Genomic DNA, 25,480 nt, shown 5'->3' with positions numbered 1-25,480 from the left:
CATGTGAGGAAAAGTGAGCGAGAGCATTTCCTTTTAGAAATTATCTTTCAGAGGCAGTTGGTTTATGTTTATATAATTTAATGTGGGATGGCAGAATCCTGAGGAGTAACTGACAAGGTAAAGAAAGCTCCAGAACCCTGGGCAATATTCAAATCCCAACAGCCATCTAGAGAAAATGATGATTGGAAATTGGGATGCCCGTGATGTTTTAGAGAGTTGGAAAATAACTGGTCAGCCACATACCTGAGCATCATGAACAGACCAGCTATAGGAGCAGTGCACCCTGCTTTAAAAAGCCACCTGCAATGAAAAGCTTTTGAATGGGGAAGCATCTAGAAGTTAAGGATATCAGAGAAGTTTCCTGCTGGTCTGGAAGTAAGTTTTGGGGCACCCTTTCTTGGGCAGAAATGGGAGTGGATTGAGATTCACTTGTAATGAGGAGGGAGTGCAGAAGACCCAAGTCACTTAGTGGAGGGAGAGCTAAGTGAAGAAAGGCTAAGGTTATTTTTCTTCCAGAGGAGATCAACTAAGCCTGAAGAAACAGAACCTACAAATAACGGAGGTGCTTCTGGTAGAAGCCTCACATCCACCACAGTTTTCGTGAGGTAACTTTACCAGGTGTTCTCTATCTACCTGAGTGATGACCTCTGCCTTTTATGTTGTTTTTTTGTTTTGTTTTGTTTTGTTTTGTTTTCTCACCTTTACTCACCTGTGATGATCTGGAAAGTGGAAAGTAGAATGAAAAATCATCTAAACTTAAGAAGAGGAAAATGCAGCCCGGAAAGTTATCACCTTAAGTGAGATTAGAATTTCTTAACTTTTAAAAGACTGGATTGGAGCAAACATGGATATCAACAGAAATTATCTTTAGTAAGAGCCAGTATGATAAAACCTGAAATTATGTATCACGGGGAATAAATTGTAGGTGGATAGGGTATATATTTTATCCTGGTTTGGGATTGTATCAAGATCCTGAGGCTATTTTCTTAGAGGGGAAAAAGAATGTCTTATGTGATGAGTCTATTACATGGGGAATGGGAGGGAGTAGGGGAATGGCAAAAGAACGACATTGATTTGGGGAGTGTGTGAAGCTATGGGAGCCAGAGGCATTTTCTGCAAGCAGAAAAGACTGAGTACTTAACTGTCAGAGGCAAAAATAACTGTCAGCCTGGGAGTTGAAGGTGCTGGGAGGGGGATAGAATGGAGCCCCCATAAGGACTCCGTGGGCAAACACTTTCAGGAAGAAGCCCTGCTGTTTTCTGACCCAATCTGTAGGAGTGGTCTGGCCCACAGGGACCTTTGCTTTCAGTTCCCAGAAGTGATGGACAGGAATAAAGAAGGTTAGAACAAAAGAAGAAAACCCTGCCAATGCCAGGCTTTCACCAAAGCTGAGGTCTGCATGTGCAAGTTTCTAGCATGGTGCCTTATTTTTTATAAATATCCAAGATCTGTGTGTGTCTGTGTTAGAAGATAATTTTTTTAAAAGATTTTATTTATTTGAGAGAGAGAGAGAGAGAAAGAGAACATAAGCAGGGGGAGAGGAAGCAGCAGACTCCTCGCTGAGCAGGGAGCCTGTCGCAGGGTTCCACCCCAGGAGCCTGGGATCATGACCTGAGCTGAAGGCAGACAGACGCTTGACTGACTGAGCCACCCACGTGCTCCAAAATATAAATTTTAATTTGTCCTCCATTTTTTTTTTTTCTTCCCAGCTAATCAGTCTACAAGATGGCTCCCACACTATAGCTGCTGGTGGTTGCCTGCTCAAAAAACACCATCACTGTGGAGATGATTGACTGAGTCTTCTTTGTATCTCCTGTAATACCCACAGCTTCCCTCTAGCCAACCTTTAAAGAGAGCAATGGTTGTATTATAGGTATCATACAAAATATATTACATGCAGGTCCAAATGGTAAAGAGCATGTAGATGAGTTAGAGGGAGGAAAAAATACACAAGAAAAGAGGTTCTTGGTGTCCTGAGGAGCCTGTTCCTCCCAGCTGCCTACCTGAGTGGTCCGCACACATCTCCACCCCCCCCGATGAGGCCTATGGGGAAAAGGACGACATCGAGCAAAGGGCATAGGTGGAAACTCCCTCGCCCTGCAGAGCATCATCTGCTATCTCAGCTCAGAGGGTTAAAGAGAGCAAGAAGGTTTACCTCAGATGGCCAGCATCCCTGTCACCATCCCCAGTTCCGTTTCGAGAGAGGTGTTGAGGAACGAGAAGAGGAGGTGGCTGTCATTGTGAAGCAAGGTAAGGGTTGGAGGGTTACGAGGACAGCTTGGAAGTGGGCTCAGCAAACTCCTTGCTTCCAACAGATGTGCTGCCATGTGGTGAGGGACCAAGCAAGTATCTCTAGCTTGCTGTTCTCTGGTTTCCTAGGATACTGGAGTTTTCATGTGCATTACTAAGGATAGTGTAGTTCAACCTAAGGAAGAAGCATTTTGGGGAACTTAATCAAGGTTGTCTTGAAGCAGAGTTTTGCTGTTTCCTGTTCTTCACTAGTACCATGAGTGCAAAAGGGGCACGCTAAGTGGAGGAAGATATCTATATATAAATGAGCTGGAGAGAGGAGGATTCTAGAATGCTTGACAAAAGGAGTCAGAAGGCCTATGGATCACACGAGGGGCAGGGGTAAGAAAATATGGCTAGGGTTTGAAAGGGGACACTGGGTAGGCCAATTCTTCAGATAAATTGGGGTGTTGGAAAGGATGCTGGGATAAATCCAGGGTGATGTGTCACTCAGGAATTAAAGGTAGAAACCCCTTTGCTTCCCAAACCATCTTTCAGCTGTGCCTTTCTACACATTTAATGACTATGGGGCTTACGGCAAGTCACTGTAATTGCTGCTTAGGTCAAATACTGAAAAATATTCTATCCAAGAAAAAAAAGTGTAACATGAAGACCAAATTTAAAGGGTAAAATAAAATAGAAAAACTTGATACATAGTATATATGAACTCAGGACTTTTGCAGTCGTTGTACTAGATGATGAGGTGGAGTTTAACCTAAGACTTTCTTTTAGGTATGTATCAGCTGAGGCTTTTCTGCATTTGTTCTCTGGGTCTTGGCTTGAGACAGCAGTTTCTTCTCTCACTATTCTAGGAGCCCCAGGACATAAGTAAATAAGGGAAGAGATACTAATTTAACAAGGGATTAGATTAGAGATTCCTGTGCAAATACCCAGGGGTTATCACTCTGTCAGGAAAGGGACAGAAGAATAGCAGAAACCACTATGATGACCAGTGATCAGACAGAGTAGAAACAAGGTTCGGAGGACAAGGCAGAGAGAAAGGAAAGGTGGGGAGGTGGCAGTTCTAAGACAGAGGAGTACGGATTCCTCTGGGAGAGAGGTAGGGTTCTAAGGGCAGAGCTGAGCTGGAACAGACTGAAACAGAGGGCAATAGTCGCCACCACCTCCACAAGGAACTGTTCTGGGTCTCATGTGCTGAGCCGTGACAGGCTGGCCTCTGCTAATACCTTCACAGGAGAACAGAGCACTCCATCAAAATGGCATTCCTTTGGGTGAGGAAATCAAAACAAAAGACGTGTTTTTCTCTCTCCTCAGATAATATAAACAGAGGAAATTAAATGGTAGTGAATGAATAATGCTAAAGGCTAGAGAAGTTTGTAGAGAAGCAGAGAGAAGCCCAAGAGCTGAGCCCATGGCAGAGAAGGTGGCCACCACTGCTGGATAATTTGTAAGTCCCTCCTCAGTGGGAGATTTAAGCCTCTCTAGAAGTCTGCATTCAGCCCAGGCTGTGGCTCCTGTCACTGATGAGAATGCTTATCCCAGGTCAGAGATTTTCCTGGAAAAGTGTTGAGGCACTGGCTTCCATATAGATTTTTCACATCCAGGAAAAAAAAAAAAGAAAGAAAAGAAAAGAAATTAAGGGCTTTAGAATTTATAGTTGCCCAAGGCAATGATTTCTGAGAAAATTTGGGTCTAAATATTAAGATCTCAGAATGAAAACAGTCTCAGAGGATTTCTGAGAGATTGATCACTTAGATGTTTGCTTATTTTATGCACACTTTCCATGTTTATATCCTTAAAGTAATTGAGGCTTAGAGACCAGAATGTAGCTGGATCCCAAGGGCGCGGAAAAGGCATGCTTGGGTTTCAGACTTGGAAAGGTTTGCAAAGGCTTGGAGGATCCCTTCTCTTACGGTGTCCCACTGCATTTCCCCTCAAATATGAGCGAGCCCTTATTTATCAAAAGAAGAAGGGGCTTCTGTTTGATACTTCCAAGTAGTATTTTTGGTGGCCTGGAGCTAGGAAGAAAGATATGTGTTTCTTTCTTTGGGAACAAGGCCATAATGTCCCCAAACGGGAAGAGAGCAACCAAGCTGCCTTGGGGTGGAAGGTCACAGAGTATCCCTGGGGCATACTAAGGCTTAGAATTTGGGCTTGTAAACAGAATATCTTTGAGACAGGCATCTCTGAGACAGGCGGAATAAGGGGAAATTTACCCATCTCTAACTATAAAAATTTTGTTACTGCTTATTGTAGGAACCAAGTCTCTCATGCATTAGAGATACCAAAGTACTGGTCATAGATTTAGAAAGTATCAGATTTATTAGAGTTCTGCCGTTAACCAGTTTGCTCTAAAATTGTTTTTCTTAGTAACATGTTTTATCTTTGCAGATTTTGGAAACAGGCCTGAAAACGAGAATCTGATTATTCAGCAAAAAAATCCTTATCTATAAAGAGACTTTCTTACCTTAGCCTCACTGAGGTCTATGTCCTGAAATTGTAAGGGTTCAGAAGACCAGAACATTAGGCCAGTGTTCAGGTCAAGAGAACAAGAGCCTTGGAATCGGACACTCTTGAATAAAAATTGAAATTCATTTACTTATTTATTAGATGTCCTATGATTTTCTTGCTCTCCCAAACTTCAGTGTTTTCATTTGTAAAATGGGAATAATAATAGAATCAAGTAATTGTAAAATGTATCACATATGTGCCTCAAACACTCAGCACAGTTTACTACATACAGTGCATTTTTCAAAGCTGTAGTTATTATTTTATTATTAGTCCTAATATACTCTTCTGATTATTCTTTCCAGAAGCAGTTATTATATGTCATAATTCTTTGATAATGTAAAATGAGATTGTAGGTGGCAAACAAGGATGGCAAGATACCTAGGAACGATGTCCGATGAAACCGAACGGAAGAATCTTGTAATAATGGACTTGAGGAGAGAGACTAAAGCCTGAAGCCTCTGTGCATGATTGAAGAATCCTGCCGTTTTAGAGAATAGATGCAGGAACAGAGGAACTTACAAGTAGTCAGATTTTAGTGCCCTGTAAAGGAATTCAACAAAATTTGTGATGTGGATGACCAGCAGATGATGTGCTCCATGTCAGTAATGTTCACATGCATGCTAGATGGTCTCGTGAGGCTATTCCTGAACTGAGTAGATGTCAGAAATTTATTTTTAAGGGGCACCTGGGTGGCTCAGGTTAAATTAAGTGTCTGACTTGATTTGGGTAGTGATCTCAGGTGGTTAGACTGAGCCCCACATTGGGCTCCGCAAACAAATAATATACCATCTAGAAATAGTCATTATCATTTTAATTTATGTTATATATTTGTTATATATAGATATGTTATATATTTTGTAAATTATAAATAAAATCAGCCTGCACATATTTTATGACCCACTTTTAAGTCACTGAATATAATACAGACAATATTAAGGGAATTTAACATTACTCATATGAATCACTTTAATGCCTATATATTATAGAGATGCATTTAATCATGAAATGACTATTTGGTGTCTTCTATATACATCCACCCCGCTAGAACCATGCAATCAGGGGCCCCGTTCTCGACCAGCTAGATTCTGCTGCAGAAGACTGACTATATACAATGAGTTGAGAAATTGTCTTTGTTACTAAGGAAATAAAAATTGAAACCAAAATGAGATATTGGTTCATACCCACTCAAGTGATTATAATCCAAAGACAATATCAAATGTGTAGGGAAATATTTTTAATTACCTCTTTTGTCATTAGTGGCGTCTTTCCTGCTCGGGTGTATGCTGGCTTCCCACCTTCCCTTTCTCCTACTCTTTTCATCATAACCTAATCTCAAACAACTGATATGTTACTCTTTGTTTAGTAACTTCTAAATATCTTGAGCAAAGAATTGGTCATGTCTGTATATGCATATATATTAAATGTTGCATATATGTATTGATATGAATTAGATAACAGAAGTATATATGTATATATAGCTTTATATACATTAAATATAAATAACATATATACACATGTGTGTGTGTATACACAGATACCCACACAGCAAGTGAGTTGTATATATATATATGTGTGTGTATATATATATATGTGTATATATATGTATGTGTATATACACTCACATATATATATGTACAACTCACTTGCTGTGTGGGCATCTGTGTCTATGTGGTTGAGGTCAGGAATGAAAAGAGGTTTTTCTTAGACTTTTACTTTCCAGTCTAAAAGCTTAACTGTTCTTCTTTTATAGAAAATACTTCTTTTAATGTTGAACAAAAACTTTGTAATTTTATAAGTGGTCAAATAAAAGACAATAATATTCTGATGTGGACATATGTAAGTTTTATCTATCTTTACAATTTATCTATCTTTACAATTTTATCTATCTTTTATCTTTATCTTTTATCTTTATAAATTATCTTTACAATTTTAAAAATGTAAAGCCAGCAGAAAAAGATGAGTTAAAAAATATATTTTAAAGCAAGAGAACCACTACCAGTACCTCATATGAACTCAGTAACAAGCAGAATGCTGTGCCCGCCACAGGACTCCTTCAAATTTGTCATCCACCTATAAGGTCACACAAAACTAGTTTTAAAAAATCTTGATCTGATATATGCTTATAAAGAAGAGATGGCAGTCCTGAGCAGTCACAGCAATAACTTAATTTACTTAGGAGAGAGAAATAAATGACAGGTAAGAGAAGATTTCTGTCAAGCCATGGAGACCTTGCGATGAAAGTGAAACTCTTTTTTTTTGGTAACCAAAGGTCAGATCCTCAGTACTTTTAAGAAGCCCTCCTTGAGGGCCTCTTTTCATTCCTAGGTGTCAAAATGAAATTGGATGAATCTGGAATTTTCACTCAGCTTTAATGAAATCGGAATCTCAAATAGATGAGGCTAAGAGACCAAAAAATGTGAAACTGTAAAGAGTTAGGCTCAAATTATGGATTATTTAAAATGACAAGTCAAATATCTTTGTCTTTACTTTGATGACCTATTTTCAACATTAGAAAATTTCTACAATCCCTGATCTTTGAAAATATAATAGATTTGGTTGAGCTACTGCAAAATTGTTACAGCATATTTATTCATTCCAAGCTTGTTATTAACTATTATGTGTCATTGTGTACCGTTTTGGGTCTTCATATTTTAGTGGAATGCAGTAATCATTCAAATTTCAAAAACAATTGTACATTGTGATCAATGTTATGAAGGCAAAATACAGGGCACTGTAGACAACAAAGTGGAAATAGCTGTGTTATTGATTTCAGGGAAATTATTTTTAAGAAAACGGACCTCAACAAAAAAGAATAATCTAGCTGGAGTACAGGCAAGAGGGAAAGAGGAAAAGAGAATGTATTAGGGGCCAGGCTGGTGCACACTTGTTGGCCATGAAAGGATTTTATTTTTTATTTAAATTTAACTTTTATCTAATAAATCATGCAGTTTTAATCAGTGCTTTGACCTTTTGACCATGTTTTAATAAAATCTTTATGCATAAAAAATGAAGACAAATAGGGTAATAGTTTGAAGCTCAAGTTTGAATAATAGTTTGAAGCTCAAGCTTATATGATTTCCTTTTACAAAGGAAATGAAACTTTAAGCAAAATGAAAAATCTCTTTGTTAATTAGTCCTAATTTTACAAGAAGGTTTTGGCTGTAGAATATGCCCAACTCTGCCTATTGTGTTTAAACCTCTAGAATTATTCTTCTAGGAATAGTAAGAGAAGGGTAAAACGAGAGGTGCAAAACCATCACTGAAAATAAACATTAAAAGGAATAAGAGAGCAGAGTTGGAGAGTTCTGGGGGTGATGGTCCTGAGATAGTAATTATCCAGATAAAATAGACTCTTTTTTTTAGTTATTTATATTTTATTATACTATTACTAGAAGGGAAGGGAAAAAAAAAAGACTTTATGAACCTGTTTCTTAACAGAAAGAGTGGGTGACTCTATGTCTTACAGCCCCCACACAAGTGGGTCACACAGTGTAACTTTCAGGCTTTAAGCACTCAAGGGACATTTAAAAAGAGTCACAGGGTGCCGGGTAGATCAGTTGGTTAAGCATCCGACTCTTGGTTTTTGGCTCTGGTCAGAATCTGAGAGTGGTGAGGCCGAGCTCTGCGCTGAGCATGGAGCCTCCTTGATATTCTCTCTCTCCTCTCCTTCTGCTCCTCCCTGACGCTCTCATGAGCTCGCTCGCTCTCTCTAAAATAAAATAATAAAAATTAAAATATTTGGTCACGTACTTGAACATAAAGGAAATCTCAACAAAACCAATGGGTTGGAATCAACAGAATACCACAAAATTTGAGAACTAAAAAGATATCCAAAATGTGTTATGTAAGTATTTAAAGAAATAAACATTTCTAAGTGATTCATAAGTCAAGGGAAATATCATAATGGGGAATTTAAATATTTTTGAACTGAATAAAAAAACACCATCGTAAATTATGAGATAGAAGCAAGAGAAGTAGGGAAACTTTTGGCTTTCGATGTGTGTAAAAAAGCTTAATATATCAGTGAGTGGGACTGCAATTTTAAGAAAGAAGCAATAGAGCAAATAAAAGATACTGTAAAATACACATTCTTGAAAGCCTTCATCTGTGTCCTTGTGATACTGTAATTCATGTTATTTCTTTCTTTTGAATTTCCATATCATATATTACAATCATAGAGAGTTTGTTTACCCACTTCTAATTAACACCATCACTCAAACACTGTAAGTCTGTTATTAGGAAATGTTGTGATAGCAGACAAAATTGAAGTATCTTGGGCCTTTAACAAAATTGCTCACATTTGACCATATCTGTGCTTTGTCACTGTATTTCCCTTCTGTTACATGCATAATATGAATCGTCAGGAAAAGAATAGCACGTTTACCAAACTTGGGGAACTTCTCATTTATCTTCCACCTTTTTTTCTTATTTTCCCCATAAATATTCTGCTCTACCACTAGATTCACTGCCAGTGGCAGGGATACGTAGCCACAGATCAGCCACCGTCTTTCCAACAGTCCTGTTAAATTTTCAAATGCATGCTTGCAAGATTATAAAAACGGCACTGGGTATGTAGTTCCAGTTTTAAGAACAAATATTAAGTAGTAAAAAAATAATCATTACCTTTTAATATTGCACCTTAATACCTATCATAAGTTTTTTTGTTAGCCAACTGCCAGGTGCCAAGCTGTGACTTATATGATTTTAATTAATCTGTCTGATATAGTAGTCCTATTTTATCCACAAAGAAATGAAGGTCAGGGGGTTTATTTTACATGTCAAGCCAGGTATAAAGCCTTGGTTCTAACCTAGGTTTGCCTGCTTTTCTTGTGCTGTTCATCATATATTTAACTTTCAATTTGGACTACATAATTTCTTTGGATTTCACTTTATTTTACACCAAATGTATGTCTTTAATTCCATGCCTTTTCTTATTCTCTTATTCACTTTCTATTGACTGTTCTCTGTTTTTGTATATAGGCATGGGGAGGTTTCTTGTACCCAACCAGCTCCCCTGGGCCTGATTTTCATTGTATGTTATGAAACAGTTGCTTCGATTCCTTGCACGTCTCTAAGTAGACATGGTCATAGAGCTACTTATGCCATTAAAAAAATTATCTGCAAAATGTATTTCATAGAGTGTTACTCCAGTGAAACATTCCTTAAAAATGAGATGTCAAATTCAAATAAGTTTAACAAATTCTTATATTTATATTAGACATATAATATTATATGTAATATATGTAATATATAATCATATATAATTATATTATATATAGTATATATTATTTATATTATAAAATATATTTATATTAAATTCTTATTTTTATACCTTTCTTAATGTCAGTTTACTTCCTGTAAACGTTAGCAGATATCAGACAGTATAATATTCCATCTTAAATATTGATCATAGAAAAATGTCCCTTATTTGGAAAAGAAGAAACATTTCCTGGAATTCTCTCTCTGCTGTCTTTATTGGCACTCACTTGCAGTATGCTCAGAGTTTATTGAGCTCACAGTTACTACATGGGCTGCCAAGTTCGGAAGTAGTTAGCTGAAAGACATATACAAATGTTCTTATTTTTATGTTTATGATCATACTTATTTCCAATAATTGCCATGACTTGTAAAGCTTCTAGATAACTTGGGAAATTAAACATTTAGTATTCATTCATATGTCTGTTCATTAACATCCTATTCGCTTAGTTAATACCAGAATTTTAGGTGTCACAGATCATGTCCAAGTTGCTTTGCCAGTTTTTTTCCATGTCAAAAAGTAAAAGGCACAGGGATGCCTGGGTGACTCCATCAGTTAAGCATCCAATTTTTGATTTCTGCTCAGGTCATAATCTCAAGTCCAGGAATTGAACCGCAAGTCGTGCTATCCACTCAGCCGAGCCAGAAATCTACTAGTCTCCCTCTCATTCTGTTCCTCCTCCTGCTCATGTTCTATTTCTCTCTCTCTAAAATCTTTTAAAACAGTAAAGGCATAATAATATTTAGCTTTTTATAAGATACCCTAACTGTGTGTGTTTTCCAAAGGGATAGAAAATTGAGTGTTATTTTTGAAATATGTACGATACTAGTTGCTATATAGAAAACATGAAAAATTACAAAATGAGCAAGAGGCAGTTATATCTTTCAAAAATATTTGGGGCACCTGGGTGGCTCAGTGGGTTGGGCCTCTGCCTTCGGCTCAGATCACTGTCTCAGAGTCCTGGGATCGAGCCTTGCATCAGGCTCTCTGCTCAGCGGGAAGTCTGCTTCCCTCTCTCTCTCTGCTGCTCTGCCTACTTGTGATCTCTCTCCCTCTGTCAAATAAATAAAATCTTTAAAAATTTTTGATTTCTGTAAATCACTGACACAAGAGTAAATCTGTCCTGGGAATATTATCAGAATAATTATTACCTTTTTATTTTTCTTTTGACAGTAGGAAAAAATGACTCAAAAATCAATAAACAACTAGACCAGCAATCTAGGTCTTGATTAATTCGGAAACTGTTTAGCTTGTTGCATAATTCTATTATGTAAACAGTTATTGCTTAAATATATGCAAACTCAAATCCAAGATTCCACCAAGAGAATTATTGATTTCCATGAAAAGAATATGTGCAGCAGAGCATAACCAAATAGATGTACTTCTGAGCAATTGATAGGTCATGACCCTTCTCTATGGGCAACTGTGCAAAGCATTCATATAAATTCTATTGAATTTGTGACCAGTCACCCACAAAAGATAATTATATATGTCTGAATGTGAAGTGACCAGATCATCCTATTAAACACAGCTTTGGAATAAACCATAACCATAGTGCAGTTTACCATACAGCAAGATGCATAAAAATACACAGGAGGGCTTTTTCACAGTGTTTGAGAGAGAAACACAAATAATCGAATCTAGCATGAGACTTAAATTTCCCCAGTCTACAGAAAGGCTCAAGATGTGGTTAGGCAGTCATGCTGTTTTAAGTACTTAATCTTTGGAAATAATGGTCAAAGAGAAATACACTTATTCTAAGAGAAAAGAAAAAAACACAAAAATTTCTCTTGATGGGTTGAAGCGGTTCTATAAATGCTTTCCAAATATGTTTAATCCAAGGGAAATGTTTGCAAAGTTCTATAGGAGAGAAACACTGGAGACAGAGAGGCCATCTAAGATGCTGATAGACACAGTGGCTTTTCCTACTATTCCTATAATGAAATTACTTTGTGCAATCTTTTCTTGATTTGTGCTGAATGCTCTGTTGTTAATTGTATACCATCCATAGGGTAAGAACAAAATGGTCAAGGATTAACTTGAGCTGGGGGAGTCCATTTGCATATACTTGGATTCAATCTTCATAATTCATACATTTATTCATGTATCCATATACATTCTATATATGTACACAATTTCCTAATACAATAGTAGTTAGACAGTCTGATGTAGTATATATTAAGTAATTATTTCAAATAATAGCAAAGTTGTCTGATAGAAACGTATGTTTTTAAGTATTGCTTGACCACTATGAAAAAACTAAAACTGATCCTACATTATCTTTTAAAAATTAGTCAAGAACCTGTATAATTTTCTCACTACACCAGTAGCAGTTCTATTTATTGATCCCTCATTTCATTATCCATGCAGTATTTTTACCTTCTTTTCATATATTCATTACAATTTTTTTTTGTTACTTGCACACAAGTAAGCATCTGGTGCTGAGATTGCCCTTAATCCACTCTCTGCCTAATAGGAGAAATGAAAATGTTCACGGATATTTATTTTACAGTAAGGTAAGTGACATGAAGAAGTAATACACATAGTGCTAATGGAACAAAATAGATGAACATCTGAAGAAGACAGGGTGATGTTTGCTAGGAAAAAACCTTGCATGGTTATCTTGTAGAATAGATATGAGATAGGTTTATGGGGAGATAAAACTAGCAAAAGGGTCCCAGGCAGCAGAGATAGCTTGGGGAAGAAAGAAAGATGCAGAATGACATGTTTGAGAACTTCCTAAGTACAGCTCTTGGACCAAAGAATGGAGGGGAGGAGGACAACAGGAGAGCATGACTGGAAGCTCCATGGGCACCATGATAATCACAGGTTGACATCTGTGCAGTAGAAATACAGAGAGCATTTTGTTTGGCTTCACAATTTCCACTGTCACTGAAATTCTTTGTCAAAGCTAATACACAGGATCAGTCCCCAAGCCTTAACCAGGTGTGTGTGCTTGCATGTGATTCCTTGCAGCACCATCTACCCACATCCACATTTTCATGATGTAACGAATATGTAAAGAGCTGTGATGCACAAATAAGCCCCACTGGCTCATTCTACTTTGTAGTGATCACTGATTTTTCTGAGATTATTTTTTTCTATAATGAACTTAGGGCTAAAAAATCAGAAGGCTGTATCAGTAATTACAGCCAATCACCTAGCTGGAAACCTTGAGCCCAATTGTCTCCTTTTGGGCATTATATAAATATGAACAGGTGATTATCAAAGTTGTTTGTGTTGCAGTCTTATATTAAAATAGCACATTGGAATCTAATATGTAGAACAGATAAAGCTCTGGAGGGTGATAAACTTTCTATGTCACCTCTGTATTGAATGCCTGCTGGGTACACTGTGTCACTTTCTCAGGACACGTAGAGCTTAGATATACACAGATGGAAAACGCTTCCCGCCAACTGCTTCCCACAGCATTTCTTCACTTCCAATCTACTCCATCCATCCCCATACTCACCTCCTGTCTGGCAACCACCAGTTATCTACATTTAAGAGTCTGTCCTGGTTTTTGTGGGTTTTTTTTGTTTTGGGGTTTTGGCTTTTGTTTTTGTTTTGTTTTTTTGCTTTTCTCTTTTATTCTTTTGTTTATTAAATTCCATCTATGAATGAAATCATATGGTATTTGTCTTTCTCGGATTGACTTTATCTCACTTAGCATTGTGCCCTCTAGACCCATCCATATTGTTCCACATGGCAAGATTTCATTCTTTTTTATGGCTGAATAATATTCCATTGATGATATATACACCAATTTTTCCTTTTCTATTTATCAGTCATTCACCTTAGGCTGCTTCCATAATTTGGCTATTGTAAATAATGCTGCAATAAACATAGAAATGCATGTATCTTTTCATTTTCTTTGGGTCATCCAGTAGTGGAATTACTGGATCATATTGTAATTCTGTTTTTCATTCTTTGAGGAGCCTCCTTACTATTTTCCATAGTTGCTACACCATTCTTCACTCCCACCAACAATACATGAGGGCTCCTTTTTTTCTATATCCTTTCTAATATTTATTGTTTCTTAATTGTAGCTATTCTGACAGATGTGAAGTGAGGTCTTCTCATGCTTTTGATTTGCATTTCCCTAATGATGAGTGATGTTGAGCATCTTTTCCTGTCAAGAGACTGTTCTTTTATGTATTGTTGTGTAATAGAATGTCACTATAAATATAAATTGTTTATCCTTTTCCTGGTACTTTTGAGTTCTTTCCATTTTTTATCTATATTATGTAAATATGTTTTGATAGATTTTTGTAACTAATTTTTCATTGGAGTGGTTTCTGAGTCATGGGGATATGCATGTTTAGTTTTAGTAGATATTGCTAAGATTTTTTTTTCTAAATTTGATCAAATTAATAATCTAATCAATAGTATATGATGGTTTTAGTAGCACTATTTTCTCATCTAAATATCCTATAGTCAGTTTCTTTTTTTTTCTTTTTTAACATTTTTATTTATTTATTTGACAGACAGATCACAAGTAGACAGAAAGGCAGGCAGAGAGAGAGACAGAGAGAGGAGGAAGCAGGCTCCCCGCTGAGCAGAGGGCCCGATGCAGGCCTCCATCCCAGGACCCTGAAATCATGACCTGAGCCGAAGGCAGAGGCTTTAACCCATTGAGCCACCCAGGCGCCCCATCCTATAGTCAGTTTCTTAAATTTAGCCCTTTTGATGGTTGTGTTCTGAAATCTCATTGTAATTTTAATCTTCCTTTCCCTGCTGATAATGATGTTGAATATATTTTCATATGCTTATTGATCATCTTGATACACTCATTTGCAAAGTGGTTTTATAAAACTTTACCCCACTTTTTAGTTGTATTTTATTGCCTCTTTTCTGGTTTCTAATGTTCTTCATATATTCTAGATACACGTCATTATCAGATATATTTTTCCAGGCTATCTTTTCATTAGCTCTAAAGATGATTTATTTAGATGACCAGAAGTTCTTCAATGAGTATGGATGTACTATATGAGTTATTTTCTTGTTTGATTAGTGTTTTTGTTTTAATTTAATTTTTTATTTTTTATAAACATATATTTTTATCCCCAGGGGTACAGGTCTGTGAATCGCCATGATTAGTGTTTTATGCTTATTAATATTTTAAAAATATTTTGATACTCCAGGGTCCAACATGAAGACGTTGAGGAGAATAATTTTTTTCCCCTGGAATGTTGTTTAAGTTTTAATATTAACTGATTAATCTGAGAAAATCTACAGTCAACTTCAAGTTAATTTTTCTACATGGTGTAAGATAGGATGTAACTCGATCAACTTTTATCTGTATGGGTATCTAATTGCTTTAGCACTATTCATAGGGGAAAAAAACTTTTCAAAATACATTTTTGAGGCATTTGTCATAAATGACATGGCTGTAAATATGCAGGGCTAATCTGTGCATTAAATTCTCTTCCATTAATCTAAATGAGAATGGGTGGTATAGTATTGAATACTTTTATTATTATAGTGTCATAGTTATCTTATAGATCATTTACGTAATTTTCTTATTTCATGTGCTGGAAGCTTGAATCATAGTCTTTAAACTTTCTTTCTGTCTGATATGTGTATTTTAAAATATTAAATTTAACCTCCAGAACTGCTTTATCTCTATTCCACAAATTTTGTGGAATAATATCATTATTTTCATCTCAAAATATTTAGCAGTTAGTTGCATAATTAATATTTGAGTGGTATCTAATTACCTATCATTATTGAATGTTAATTTATTTCTACAATGGTTGGAGAATATATACTTCATTATTCTTTAATTGGAATTTTTAAAAAGATGGTTTGTGACTTAGAATGTACTTTATTTTGCTAAGTGTGTTGTGACCCTATGAAAAGAATATATATTTTACAGTTACATTTGGGATATTCTATATATATCAAATAAATAAGTTTGCTTAATAATGTTTTTAAAATACTTTAAATTTTTATTTATTTTTTTCTACCAAAAGAAGCATGTTAAGTCTCTCTTGTGATTTTTATTTTGTCTTTATTTATCTTAATTTTTACTTTACATAATTTGAACTATGCTATCTGCCCCCAAATTTGCAGTCATATCATTCTATTGACTGCCTTATTATTATAAAATGTTCTGCTTTATCATTCATAATATTTCTTGGCTTTAAGTCTCCTTTATTTGACATTGACAGAAATGCTCGGATTTATTTTGGGCGTATATTTTTCCATCATTGTAGTTTTCTTTATCTATGTGTTTTGTATTTAAAATATGTTTTTGAAGACTGTTCATATTTTGGCCATTCGTGTCTTAAAATCTCCTTTTTTTGTTTATTTGTTTATATTTTATTTATTTGAGATAGAGAGAGCACAAGTGGGGAGGAGGGACAGAGGGAGAGGGAGAAACAGATTTAGCACTAGGCAGGAAGCCAGTTGCTGGACTTGATTCCAGGACCATGGGATCATGACCCAAGCTGAAGGGAGTAGCTTAACCAACTGAGCCATCCAGGTGCCCCCAAATCTCCTTAGTTCAATGTTAACATAGTTACATTACCTTTCATTAACCATACCTACCATTAACTTGGGTTAGTTATTGCATGTCTTTTTTTTTTTAATTTATTTTAGGGGTGCCTGGGTCACTCGGTCAGTTAAACACCCACCTTCCATTCAGATCATGATCCGGAGTCCTGGGATGGAGCTGTATGTCGGGCTTCCCACTGGGCAGGGAACCTGCTTCTCCCTCGCCCTCTCCCTGCTACTCCATCTGCTTGTGATCTCTCTCTCTCAAATAAATAAATAAATAAAATTTTTAAAAAATAATACTTTACTTTCAACCTGTCTTTTTAAAGTTTCTCTAAGCAGGATGTTGTTTTTCTTCTCTCTCCCTTCTATTTATCCTATTTTAGTTGGTTGTTTTAGTCCAGTCATATTTAATGTTATTATTGACATAGTTGGGTTTATATCTACCATCTTGCTATTTGCTTACTATTTGTCACATCTGTCCTTCATTCTTGATTCCCTTTTTCCTATATTCTCTTATATTAATCAAGTTTTTTAGGATTCTATTTGAATATCTCTGTTAGTGTTTTAGTAATATCTTCATCATTCTTTAGTAGTTTCTCATATTATTTCAAAATTTGTTACATTATTGCTGACATTTTAAGCTACACTTTTCTCTCATCACAAACAATATAAGAAGTTTGCAACAGCTTAAATTCATTTATCCCTTTTAAAAATCCCAACTGTTGTTATATATTTTACCTCTGAATGTATTAGAAACTTTTCAAGATATTGTCATTTTGGTTGGTTTATGCACTCTACTGTCTTTTGTATTTATCTGCTTATTGCCCTTTCTTAAAGTGTGGATTTTAATCCTTTCTTCTTGAACTATGGATTCTAATCCAGAGTTGGTATTGTTGAGCCTAAAGAACTGTATTCAGTGTTCTTGTAGTTCAGTTTGCTGGCAGCAAGTTTTCTTGGGAATATTTTTGTTTACTTCATGTTTAAAGGAAATATTTCCATAGGGTCTGTGTAAAATGTTAGCAAGTTATTTCCCTTAATTTTAGTATTTTCAGTATGTTATATTATTATATATGTAGTACTTTAAAACTTTTTGAAACTTTTATCTTCATTTTTCAATAGTTATGTATAAATTCTAAGTGCAATTAGATTTGATTTGCAGTGATATAAAGACAGAGCTGAAAGACTGAAGGAAAAACTTACTTGGCATATAAAATAAATATTAAAGATGTGAAACTTCTCTTAAAATAAATTTATATGAACATCAGTGAACAATCTTTGTTGAAAAATATTTTCTTCATGGCAATTAGGATTATAAGCAAGCTATAGAATAAGCAAGCAATTGAAATCATTTTGGAAATTTACTCTACAATTATCCTAAAGAAATTTAAGCCAGCCCCTGTTCATTTCTTTTTTAAACATATAATTTAATAATTTTGTAAATTATAGCATGTCACTGTAAAAATTACTGAAGTGCATTATCTGAGTATTATGAGTGAACAAAATTTGAAGTAGGAAAACAATTAAGGATCAGACATAAATTCTTTTCCCAACACATTAACAGGTTGTAATGATTTATTTTCATCTTTACTGACTATATTTATATTCTCTGGTTAAAATTTTTTCATTAACTATAGAAAGGTGTCAGATATTGCTACAGAAATTAATGGCAAAGAAAGGAAGATTTAACTAAATGTCATTTTAATCAAGGAAACAGTTATGTTTAATTAAATTGAACCACTACAATCACCCATACAAAAATAATTTGTTCAGTGGGGGGTAATGTAAAGTGTATGTTGTATTTCTTAAAATATTTTTGGTAGGCTCTGAATAGTAACAGTATCTATTAAATGTATTTTCAATCATTCTTTGCAATTGTTCATTTTGAATTTTTGTCTGGAGTTGGAAAAAATGGGGATAAGAATCAACATTAAGAAAAATCACAATCTGGGGTGTCTGGGTCGCTCAGTGGGTTAAGCCTCTGCCTTCAGCTCAGGTCATGATCCCAGGGTCCTTGGATGGAGCCCCGCATCAGGCTGTCTACTCAGCAGGGAGCCTGCTTCCCTTCTTCTCTTTCTGCCTGCCTCTCTGCCTACTTGTGATCTCTGTCTGTCAAATAAATAAATAAATATCTTTAAAAAATAAATTTTATAAAAAGAAAAATCACAACTGGGGGCCACCTGGGTGGTTTAGTGGGTTAAAACCTCTGCCTTCAGCTCAGGTCATAGTCTCAGGGTCCTGGGATCAAGCCCCACGTTGGACTCTCTGCTCAGCAGGGAACCTGCTTCCCTTTCTCTGCCTGCCTCTCTGCCTACTTGTGATCTCTGTCTGTCAAATAAATAAATAAATATCTTTAAAAAATAAATTTTATAAAAAGAAAAATCACAACTGGGGGCCACCTGGGTGGTTTAGTGGGTTAAAACCTCTGCCTTCAGCTCAGGTCATAGTCTCAGGGTCCTGGGATCAAGCCCCACGTTGGACTCTCTGCTCAGCAGGGAACCTGCTTCCCTTTCTCTGCCTGCCTCTCTGCCTACTTGTGATCTTTGTCAAATAAAGAAATAAAATCTTAAAAAAAAAAAAAACAGGAAAGAAAAATCACAATTGGGATGCCTGGGTGGTTCAGTAGGTTAAACATCTGCTTTAGCCTTGGGTTATGATCCCAGGGCTCTGGGATTGAGTCCCACATCTGGCTCCTTGCTCTGCAGGGAGTCTGCTTCTCCTTCCGCCTCTGCTCTCCCCACTGCTCATTCTCTCTCTCAAATAAATAAGCAAAATCTTAAAAGAAGAAGAAGAAGAAGAAGAAGAAGAAGAAGAAGAAGAAGAAGAAGAAGAAGAAGAAAAAGAAAAATCTTAAAAGAGAGAAAAAAAAAGAAAAAAAGAAAAAGAAAACCACCATTAAGTGAAACTCATTGGAAGAAGACATAAATGTAGACAGAATTTCAAATCAGAAAGTTTCAGTTCCAGCTCTTCTCCTATATCTAATGCTGAAACCTACCATTTTGTTGTTGTTTGCTTATTTGCTTTTGTTTTTGCCAGTTATACTTTTTTTTTTTTTTGCTTATGACTGTATTATTTTTTTTTAATTTATTTTTTATTTTCAGCATAACAGTATTCATTATTTTTCACCACACCCAGTGCTCCATGCAATTTGTGCCCTTTATAATACCCACCACCTAGTACCCCAACCTCCCACCCCCCACCCCTTCAAAACCCTCAGATTGTTTTTCAGAGTCCATAGTCTCTCATGGTTCACCTCCCCTTCCAATTTCCCCCAACTCCCTTCTCCTCTCTAACTCCCCATGTCCTCCATGCTATTTGTTATGCTCCACAAATAAGTGAAACCATATGATAATTGACTCTCTCTGCTTGACTTATTTCACTCAGCATAATAATCTCTTCCAGTCCCGTCCATGTTGCTACAAAAGTTGGGTATTGGTCCTTTCTTTTTTTTTTTTTTTTTTTTTTTTTTTTTTTTTTTATAAACATATATTTTTATCCCCAGGGGTACAGGTCTGTGAATCACCAGGTTTACACACTTCACAGCACTCACCAAAGCACATACCCTCCCCAATGTCCATAATCCCACCCCCTTCCCCCAAGCCCCCTCCCCCCAGCAACCCTCAGTTTGTTTTGTGAGATTAAGAGTCACTTATGGTTTGTCTCCCTCCCAATCCCATCTTGTTTCATTTATTCTTCTCCTACCCACTTAAGCCTCCATGTTGCATCACCACTTCCTCATATCAGGGAGATCATATGATAGTTGTCTTTCTCTGCTTGACTTATTTCGCTAAGCATGATACGCTCTAGTTCCATCCATGTTGTCGCAAATGGCAAGATTTCATTTCTTTTGATGGCTGCATAGTATTCCATTGTGTAAATATACCACATCTTCTTGATCCATTCATCTGTTGATGGACATCTAGGTTCTTTCCATAGTTTGGCTATTGTGGACATTGCTGCTATAAACATTCGGGTGCACGTACCCCTTTGGATCACTACATTTGTATCTTTAGGGTAAATACCCAATAGTGCAATTGCTGGGTCATAGGGCAGTTCTATTTTCAACATTTTGAGGAACCTCCATGCTGTTTTCCAGAGTGGCTGCACCAGCTTGCATTCCCACCAACAGTGGAGGAGGGTTCCCCTTTCTCCGCATCCTCGCCAGCATCTGTCATTTCCTGACTTGTTGATTTTAGCCATTCTGACTGGTGTGAGGTGATATCTCATTGTGGTTTTGATTTGTATTTCCCTGATGCCGAGTGATATGGAGCACTTTTTCATGTGTCTGTTCGCCATCTGGATGTCTTCTTTGCAGAAATGTCTGTTCATGTCCTCTGCCCATTTCTTGATTGGATTATTTGTTCTTTGGGTGTTGAGTTTGCTAAGTTCTTTATAGATTCTGGACACTAGTCCTTTATCTGATATGTCGTTTGCAAATATCTTCTCCCATTCTGTCAGTTGTCTTTTGATTTTGTTAACTGTTTCCTTTGCTGTGCAAAAGCTTTTGATCTTGATGAAATCCCAATAGTTCATTTTTTCCCTTGCTTCCCTTGCCTTTTGCGTTGTTCCTAGGAAGATATTGCTGCGGCAGAGGTCGAAGAGGTTGCTGCCCGTGTTCTCCTCAAGGATTTTGATGGATTCCTTTCGCACATTGAGGTCCCTCATCCATTTTGAGTCTATTTTTGTGTGTGGTGTAAGGAAATGGTCCAATTTCATTTTTCTGCATGTGGCTGTCCAATTCTCCCAGCACCATTTATTGAAGAGGCTGTCTTTTTTCCATTGGACATTCTTTCCTGCTTTGTCGAAGATGAGTTGACCATAGATTTGAGGGTCTATTTCTGGGCTCTCTATTCTGTTCCATTGATCTATGTGTCTGTTTTTGTGCCAGTACCATGCTGTCTTGATGATGACAGCTTTGTAATAGAGCTTGAAGTCCGGAATTGTGATGCCACCAACGTTGGCTTTCTTTTTCAATATCCCTTTGGCTATTCGAGGTCTTTTCTGGTTCCATATAAATTTTAGAATGATTTGTTCCATTTCTTTGAAAAAGATGGATGGTACTTTGATAGGAATTGCATTAAATGTGTAGATTGCTTTAGGTAGCATAGACATTTTCACAATATTTATTCTTCCAATTTAGGAGCATGGAACATTTTTCCATTTCTTTGTGTCTTCCTCAATTTCTTTCATGAGTACTTTATAGTTTTCTGAGTATAGATTCTGTGTCTCTTTGGTTAGGTTTATTCCTAGGTATCTTATGGTTTTGGATGCAATTGTAAATGGGATTGACTTCTTAATATCTCTTTCTTCTGTCTTGCTGTTGGTGTAGAGAAATGCAACTGATTTCTGTGCATTGATTTTATATCCTGACACTTTACTGAATTCCTGTATAAGTTCTAGCAGTTTTGGAGTGGAGTCTTTTGGGTTTTCCACATATAGTATCATATCATCTGCGAAGAGTGATAATTTGACTTCTTCTTTGCCAATTTGGATGCCTTTAATTTCCTTTTGTTGTCTGATTGCTGAGGCTAGGACCTCTAGTACTATGTTGAATAGCAGTGGTGATAATGGACATCCCTGCCGTGTTCCTGACCTTAGTGGAAAAGCTTTCAGTTTTTCTCCATTGAGAATGATATTTGCGGTGGGTTTTTCATAGATGGCTTTGATGAGGTATGTGCCCTCTATCCCTACACTTTGAAGAGTTTTGATCAGGAAGGGATGCTGTACTTTGTCAAATGCTTTTTCAGCATCTATTGAGAGTATCATATGGTTCTTGTTCTTTCTTTTATTGATGTGTTGTATCACATTGACTGATTTGCGGATGTTGAACCAACCTTGCAGCCCTGGAATAAATCCCACTTGGTCGTGGTGAATAATCTTTTTAATGTACTGTTGAATCCTATTGGCTAGTATTTTGTTGAGTATTTTCGCATCTGTGTTCATCAAGGATATCGGTCTATAGCTCTCTTTTTTGGTGGGATCCTTGTCTGGTTTTGGGATCAAGGTGATGCTGGCCTCATAAAATGAGTTTGGAAGTTTTCCTTCCATTTCTATTTTTTGGAACAGTTTCAGGAGAATAGGAATTAGTTCTTCTTTAAATGTTTGGTAAAATTCCCCCGGGAAGCCATCTGGCCCTGGGCTTTTGTTTGTTTGGAGATTTTTAATGACTGTTTCAATCTCCGTACTGGTTATGGGTCTGTTCAGGCTTTCTATTTCTTCCTGGTTCAGTTGTGGTAGTTTATATGTTTCTAGGAATGCATCCATTTCTTCCAGATTGTCAAATTTATTGCCGTAGAGTTGCTCATAGTATGTTCTTATAATAGTTTGTATTTCTTTGGTGTTAGTTGTGATCTCTCCTCTTTCATTCATGATTTTATTTATTTGGGTCCTTTCTCTTTTCTTTTTGATAAGTCGGGCCAGGGGTTTATCAATTTTATTAATTCTTTCAAAGAACCAGCTCCTAGTTTCGTTGATTTGTTCTATTGTTTTTTTGGTTTCTATTTCATTGATTTCTGCTCTGATCTTTATGATTTCTCTTCTCCTGCTGGGCTTAGGGTTTCTTTCTTGTTCTTTCTCCAGCTCCTTTAGGTGTAGGGTTAGGTTGTGTACCTGAGACCTTTCTTGTTTCTTGAGAAAGGCTTGTACCGCTATATATTTTCCTCTCAGGACTGCCTTTGTTGTGTCCCACAGATTTTGAACCGTTGTATTTTCATTATCATTTGTTTCCATGATTTTTTTCAATTCTTCTTTAATTTCCCGGTTGACCCATTCATTCTTTAGAAGGATGCTGTTTAGTCTCCATGTATTTGGGTTCCTTCCAAACTTCCTTTTGTGGTTGAGTCCTAGCTTTAGAGCATTGAGGTCTGAAAATATGCAGGGAATGATCCCAATCTTTTGATACCGGTTGAGTCCTGATTTAGGACCAAGGATGTGATCTATTCTGGAGAATGTTCCATGTGCACTAGAGAAGAATGTGTATTTTGTTGCTTTGGGATGAAATATTCTGAATATATCTGTGATGTCCATCTGGTCCAGTGTGTCATTTAAGGCCTTTATTTCCTTGTTGATCTTTTGTTTGGATGATCTGTCCATTTCAGTGAGGGGAGTGTTAAAGTCCCCTACTATTATTGTATTATTGTTGATGTGTTTCTTTGATTTTGTTATTTATTGGTTTATATAGTTGGCTGCTCCCACGTTGGGGGCATAGATATTTAAAATTGTTAAATCTTCTTGTTGGACAGACCCTTTGAGTATGATATAGTGTCCTTCCTCATCTCTTATTATAGTCTGTGGCTTAAAATCTAATTGATCTGATATAAGGATTGCCACTCCTGCTTTCTTCTGATGTCCATTAGCATGGTAAATTCTTTTCCACCCCCTCACTTTAAGTCTGGAGGTGTCTTCGGGCTTAAAATGAGTTTCTTGGAGGTAACATATAGATGGGTTTTTTTTTTTTATCCATTTTGATACCCTGTGTGTTTTAATTGGGGCATTTAGCCCATAAGCATTCAGGGTAACTATTGAGAGATATGAATTTAGTGCCATTTTATTGCCTGTAAGGTGACTGTTACAGTATATTGTCTCTGTTCCTTTCTGATCTACTACTTTTAGGCTCTCTCTTTGCTTAGAGGACCCCTTTCAATATTTCCTGTAGAGCTGGTTTGGTGTTTGCAAATTCTTTCAGTTTTTGTTTGTCCTGGAAGCTTTTAATCTCTTCTTCTATTTTCAATGATAGCCTAGCTGGATATAGTATTCTTGGCTGCATATTTTTCTCATTTAGTGCTCTGAATATATCATGCCAGCTCTTTCTGGCCTGCCAGGTCTCTGTGGATATGTCAGCTGCCAATCTAATATTTTTACCATTGTATGTTACAGACTTCTTTTCCCGGGCTGCTTTCAGGATTTTCTCTTTGTCACTGAGACTTGTAAATTTTACTATTAGGTGACGGGGTGTGGGCCTATTCTTATTGATTTTGAGGGGCGTTCTCTGAACCTCCTGAATTTTGATGCTCGTTGCCTTTGCCATATTGGGGAAATTCTCCCCAATAATTCTCTCCAGTATACCTTCTGCTCCCCTCTCTCTTTCTTCTTCTTCTGGAATCCCAATTATTCTAATGTTGTTTCGTCTTATGGTGTCACTTATCTCTCGAATTCTCCCCTCGTGGTCCAGTAGCTGTTTGTCCCTCTTTTGCTCAGCTTCTTTATTCTCTGTCATTTGGTCTTCTATATCACTAATTCTTTCTTCTGCCTCATTTATCCTAGCAGTTAGAGCCTCCATTTTTGATTGCACCTCATTAATAGCTTTTTTGATTTCAACTTGGTTAGATTTTAGTTCTCTTATTTCTCCAGAAAGGGCTTTTATATCTCTCGAGAGGGTTTCTCTAATATCTTCCATGCCTTTTTCGAGCCCGGCTAGAATCTTGAGAATTGTCATTCTGAACTTTAGATCTGACATATTACCGATGTCTGTATTGATTAGGTCCCTAGCCTTCGGTACTGCCTCTTGTTTTTTTTTTTGCGTTGAATTTTTACGTCTTGTCATTTTGTCCAGATAAGAGTAAATGAAGGGGCAAGTAAAATACTAAAAGGGTGGCAACAACCCCAGAAAAATATGCTTTAACCAAATTAGAAGAGATCCAAAATCGTGAGTGGGGAGAAAGGGGATAAAAAGAGGTTCAAAAAGGAAGAAAGAAAAAAAAAGCAAAAAGAAAAAAAAAAAAAGAAAAGAAAAGAAAAGAATTTTTTAAAAAAGAAAACACTTAAGAAAAATGTAAAAAAGAAAAAAATATATATATTAGATAAACTAGTAAAAAATCGTTAAAAAAGAAAAAGGTAACAGTTAAAAAAAAAAAATTTTACCCGAAGGCGAGAAAAAAAAAAAATGAAAAAGAAAAAATTAAATTAATTGCAAGACTAAAAAAAATTACAGGAAAAAAGCCATGAGTTCCGTGCTTGGCTTTCTCC

The 25,480-nt window shown here is 36.4% G+C and overlaps 1 long non-coding RNA gene across 1 annotated transcript; it reads left to right on the top strand.

Annotated features, from left to right (window-relative positions):
• The first annotated feature begins 1,639 nt into the window (after positions 1-1,639).
• LOC309845931 lies at positions 1,640-5,445 on the top strand. The gene is made up of 3 exons (XR_014301609.1): positions 1,640-2,250; positions 3,565-3,697; positions 4,642-5,445. It is a non-coding gene; the product is annotated as an uncharacterized lncRNA (long non-coding RNA).
• The last annotated feature ends 20,035 nt before the right edge of the window (positions 5,446-25,480 follow it).

The sequence above is a fragment of the Mustela nivalis genome (genome assembly GCF_964662115.1).
Source record: "Mustela nivalis genome assembly, chromosome: 13".
Taxonomy (NCBI): Eukaryota; Metazoa; Chordata; class Mammalia; order Carnivora; family Mustelidae; genus Mustela; species Mustela nivalis.
This window is presented reverse-complemented; position numbering and strand designations above follow the sequence as displayed.